This window comes from Furipterus horrens, unplaced genomic scaffold, assembly GCF_987537825.1.
Source record: "Furipterus horrens unplaced genomic scaffold, mFurHor1.1.pri manual_scaffold_2, whole genome shotgun sequence".
Taxonomy (NCBI): domain Eukaryota; kingdom Metazoa; phylum Chordata; class Mammalia; order Chiroptera; family Furipteridae; genus Furipterus; species Furipterus horrens.
The window spans coordinates 107,303,748-107,309,976 of NW_028327172.1; positions in this window are offsets into that span (position 1 = coordinate 107,303,748).

Genomic DNA, 6,229 nt, shown 5'->3' on the forward strand with positions numbered 1-6,229 from the left:
ATATACCTGTGTTTACACATTTCTATGAAGATAATTTTATATTTTTATTTTAATGAACAATTATTGTTTTAAATATCTTTGTCTTTTAAATTTTTTATGTAAATATATATTCATTCAAGCAGCATTTCTTATTTTAAAATATATTTATGTCAAACAGTGTCAAAGCAAAAATATTTTATTTACCTATGATTATTACTTAATGCATCATTACTTAATGCATCATTAATGCATGATGGGATAATATATTTATAAAGCAATGCAGAAGTTTTCTATCCTGACTAAATAAGAGATGTTAGTGGACCGCAGAAAAGAACTGGTTGTAATCTCTTTATGACTTTTAAGGTTGTATTTTCCTAGAACTCTGTGATAGAATTTTGGATTATCGCATGTAAGAGATTTATGATACTATGCTATGGTTCTACCCACTTCCTAAAGGTAGGGTAGATAATGAAATGCTTCATTAAAAGTAAAGATCACTGTGTTCTAATTGTTGTGTTTTCCCTAAATAATTTTTTTCTGACTCTCAAAAACAGAACATTGAAAACTCACTGAAACTTAGATACAAAAACACTTTCACCCATATACCTCACAGCTTTCAAATTGATACAGAGATCTGATCAGATCACTGGGGAAAAGGAGGGAGGGGCCGTAGGAGGAGTTTGCTGAGGTAAACTCTCTAGGACAGGATTGGCTGAGAAGCTGAATGCCTCCAGAGCACATGGAATCTGGGGCAGGAAGATATGAAATAAAAGAAGTGCTCTCGGAAGGCGGGTACTGGCTCTCTCTAGCTCTTGCACTTCTTCTTTGAGGATGCTTGGGTGATCGTGCTGCAGCTGCCTGCATTTCCCAACAGATGGTATTTTGGATGAGAAGGAACTCCTGGTGCAGCCTAGGATCTGGCTGACCTCTCAGAGGGAGCCAGGTTTATTCTTTGGGTGTTCTAGAGGGGACAAGCTCTGAGGCAGAAGCCTGCCATTCTTCCAGTTGTGTAGCTTTTGCATCTTATGTTGCTTTAGTTCGCAAGCTAACCCTCTAGAATAAAAACTAATGGGGAAAGAACTCAGATGTGAAAGCCTTAATTGATAGGCCTAAGTTACTAATTCTTGTGGTAAGCTGTTATTCCAAAATTGTGAAGCTTTTGAATAAAGACTCCTTTCCTTTATCACCAAACCTTCACCTCTGGAATTTTGCCTAGAGAGTGGCAATGGGCAGCAGGACCCCAGTTGCTGCTCGGTAACAAAAAAGGTTTCAGACAGAGATCTCGGGAGACTGTTTATCAAAAATAAGCAAATGTGCTTAATCGATGAGTCTTAGCTGATCAGAGAGAGAAAAAGTTCCCAGGGAGCAAAATATATGTGGGGAAGAACTTATATTTATGTAAAAGTTTCCACTACAGAGGCAAACATCACATATTTATTGATCACCGATCATGCTCAAGATTAGGCCTGAGGTATTAAAAAGACAATGAAGCACAGGGCCCTCCCACCAGCTGGCAGAGGAAGATCTATTTACTCAACAGAAGAAATGTGACAAGTGCTGAAATAGAGGCAGAAATTAAGTGTAAAGAGGGTGAGCTCACTAAAATCTCTATGTTCCAGAAAAATCCTGCATGAAATGCAGACTCTGAACAACTCGTTTTTCATCCTCTTACAGGAGCTGTATAAGAAACTGTAGAATGCTTTAGCAAAGAATTAGAGATTTGATCAGTGAGGTGTGGCTGACTATGAAATGCTCTCAATAATGCAACCCAAGGCGCCAGGAATGGTGTTAATCAAGACGTCAAAGCACATTACCCTAGCTTGCTTTTTATTCTGGTTTCAAAATTGTGTAGAATTAAGGCAAAATCTTAAAATATAAGATGTATGTCATGCCTCCTTTCAATACTCGCTTAAGTATTATTAATTAACAAAATGTAATGCCATAAGATTTTTGAGAAACATCTCTTAGCCTTACATTTAGAATACTTTAATCATAGTGGTGACTAAACCTTCAGGTTGGTTACAACTTTTTAGTGAGAGCTCTGGGGATCATATTCTACACTAAAAGGATACAAGGCTCTGAGGGTCAGTGCCCTCAGGCATCTTAGTTTCTTGCTCTCCGGGCTTCTGTTGCTAGGCATTCACGGAGAGAACAATGGCAGGGCCATTGAAAAGGTGCTTTGCCCCCTGCCCCTCTTTAGCTCCTGTTTCTCTAGTTCTGAAAATAAGGGACTACTTGGAGACAGCTTAAAGAGAGGCCAACAGAGGTTTTCAAATGTTATCATCTAATTTATATCTGTGGGCAAAGGATATTAAGGTAAGAGTATCAATAATTTTTTTAACTAACGATCTGCTTACAGTGCTTTTTTTGTAATAAAGAAGTTTGTTATTGTTGCTTCTACTAAGATTACAGCTCTATTTTGAGTGCTAGCAGTGTTAGTATAATACTTGGTGGAACGAGCAATGAAGTTTTTAATGCATTAATTTTCCTTTAAAATGTGTGGAATTTGGCATAACCCATAAGGACAGTGTGTACAGAAAATTTTCTGGAAGAATTTAATAATATATATGAAAATAGCCTGAAGAAAAGCATTTATGTTGAAAACTGTTACAATGTTATTACTGCTTATGGAATAGTCATTTATTTAGCTATTCCTTTAGTAGATAGACTAAATTAACTACTAAATTAGCAGACTTTATACTGTGAAACTATTAACTTTTTGGCTGTATTATGTTGCTGCTTTAACTTTACAGAAATTCTGATTGCTCTGGATATAGAAACTAAAGAGGGGGTTGGGGAGAGCAACTGGTATCTTTGCACATAGGACTGCTTTCTTTTCTTTTGAAACCAAGCTCTGTCAGTTTTATAACAGCAATATAAATATAACAGTAATTATTTTTTATATGTCAACAAAAACTCAACATCTAAATTAATACACAAGATGAGGTCCACCTAGGGAGAGGGTTTATTTTAAGCCCCAGAGCTAAAGGACTTGGGTTCAAATGCCAGTTCTCTCATTTTCCGTTGCCATACCTAGTCAGTTGCTTTGACTTCTCCCCCTCCCTGACATTTCCTACATTTAGGAACCACTTATTTTAAGGTATTAAAGGACTCCAAGGGAGTATGGCTGTTTTTTAGACATGATATATGAGATCTTCCAATTTTCAGAATGCTGGATATACTTATGTATGTTGTTAAAATTAATTATTCTAACTAAAAAAGCAAGTGTTCTCATTTTGTGCGAATGCTAATGTGTGTATAAATAAATTATATGCCTTTTTTTTAAATGAAGGACTGACCAAGGCAGGAATATTAATTAAAAATGTCTTGTGTTTATCAGTTACCCATGATGAATGTAAGATGTCTCACTCTAATCAGCACTGTTGCTACAACTCTAGTAACAGCTTATCTAGCATTGATCCATATTTTCACCCAGCAAAGGACTGTATACATTCTTCAATCCAGTGATATGTTGTTTCAAGTTGTATGCTGACCCATTTCTATAGAGCTGCCTTTCAGCGTATAATTTAGCTTTTGAGAACTGAACAGTAATAATAAAACTAATGAAGGACTTTGGTATAAATTACACACCACAGTTACTGAGAATACTTCAAATGAATATAAAGTACTTTGTGAGCTATTTCTGTTCTAATTATAAAACTTGTTTACAACATCTGGTCATTTCCTAAATTTATTACTAACTACAATTTGTTAGCAGCAAGGATATCTTCAAATTTAAGCTATTTATTTAAATTAGGGTAATTATAGTAACCAATTTTCTTCTGCTTAAGAAAAGTAAACCTCTCAGAAAGATTACTTTCATATTTTGGTGAATGACCATACATCTTTAATTTAGTTCCTGTAAGATGAGATGATATTATTGACTCCTCATTTTTCTACCTTACGTGGCTTTGGTTAAGGTAGGAAAAAACAAGAATTTTTGGATTGCTAGTCTATGATTTAATATTAAGTTTCATCATTTCTGTCTTTTTGTAAATTTATATTTCTGATATTGAATCATCCTATAAATACTATTTTGACTTAACACTAAATATGTAAGTGTATGTTGTTAGAAACAATATTTAGCATTTGTCTTCTTTAATCAAATTAGACTAAATCTTTTAAGCTCTTAATTTAACTGAGTTTAGACGTTTTAAGAGAATGGGTATGAAGACAGAATTAGCTTTAGAAAGACTAGCTTTTAGTCCTGATACTAACAGTTAAGTTTTCTTAGTGTCCTACTATATTTTTCCCTTCAATTCCTGTTCTAGGCATATTACATTTTTGGTCAATATTAACTCAATTTTAGTTGATGTTCTCTTCTGTAGATCATCTCTGCTCTAGAGATGAATATAAATATTAGATATGTTGTATTTGGTAAAGAAAATTTGTACACTCAATTTAAGAAAAATAGCACACTGCTGGGAAGAGGCAGACATTATTGATTTCAAGCTTATTAAACTTTTTCTTTCACTTAAAAAACTAATGTGTCAGTTGCATACAAAAATGCACAACTCTTAAGTGCTTAAATTATTTTGACAATTGTATATCCTCAGTACCCACAACCCAAAGGAAAATGCAAAATATTTCCATCATCCCAGGATGATCTTTTGTGTCTTTGCCAATAAATCCTCCTACCACCAGAGGAAATTACCTTCTGATTTCTACCACCATAAATTAGTATTTCCTGTTCTTGGACTTGTATAAATGAAACTGTAACATAGGTATTCTTTTCTATCTAAAAAACTCTCACTCAACATATTTATTTTGAGATTTATTCATATTATTACACATATTACTATTTTATTTCTTTTTATTGCAAAAACAGTGCATCATTTATATTTTGGTGAACATCTGAGTTGTTTTGTTGCTTAGGGATCCTATTAGGATAAGGCTGTTATGAATGTTCTTGTATAATTCTTTTTTATGAACATGCTTTTATTTTTTTTAGGTAAATACATCAGTGTAAAATTTTTTTTTCAGGGGTGGGATGCATGTTCAGCTTTACATTACTGCACAGTTCTCCAAAGTGATGGTATGATTTTACACCTCTACTGGAAATACATCAGTTCTCATTGACATTTGGTGTAGTGAGTCTTAATTTTAGTTCTTCTAATGGTTGTGAAATAGTATCTAATTACAGATGCTTTTTGATTTATGTCCTGATAAACCCATCATAAGTTGAGAATGCACTTAATATACCTAACCTGCCAAACATCATAGCTTAGACTGGCCTACCTTAAATGTACTCAGCACACCTGTGTTATTATCCTGCAGTTGAACAAAATCTTCTAACACAATGAATGCATGATAGAATATCAGTTGTTCGCTCATATCATCACGTGGCTGACTGGGGGCTGAGCTTGCTGCCACTGCCCAAAAACACAAGTAAATATCTATGACATGTTGCTAGCCCAGGAAAAGATCAAAATTCAAAGTACACTTTCTACTGAATGCAAATTGCTCTTACACCATTGTAGGGTAAAAATCCATAAGTCAAACCATCAAAAAATAAAAATCCAACCATCTTTAGTTAGGATGCTCTACATAATTTTAATTGCTTTACTTCTCTATGCTAAGAACCTTGTCATGTGTATATTGGGTCTTTGTATATCAGCTGTTGTTACGTGTCTGTTGAAGGATTTTGCCAAGTTATTTCATTGGCTTGTTTGTCTCTTATTGATTTATAGGAATTTATTTTATATTCTGGATGAGTAATTTGTTCAAATATCTAAATTTTTACTAATTTCCTTGCTGTTTGTTTTCTTAATTGTGTCCTTTGATGAGCTGAAGTTTTTCATTTGGAAGAGATTCAATGTATTAATTATTTTTATGGTGCATGTTTTCTGTGTCTTATTAAAGAAATCTGTTCTACACCAAGATCATTAAGATATTATTTTCTGTTTGCTTCTTGAAGGTCATCATTTAGTTTTTATATTTAGTTTATGATCTATCTTAAATTAATTTTGGGCTTAGAATGCATTAGAGGTGAAGATTATTTTTTAATTTAGATATTCATCTGCTTTAGTATCTTTTGTTTAAAATGTTCTTTTAAATTATTGAGTTAACTTGGTGCTTTTGTGCAAAATTAGTGTGCATTGATATCTGGGCTTACTATTTTCCTTTAGAGTTCTATTTTTAGAGAACACGCTCTTAGCTGTATATTATTAGGAACACCCAATATTGCACTGTTCTGATTACTCTAGATTAAGTCTTGAAATCAGGTAGTGTGAACCACTCAATTTAGTTC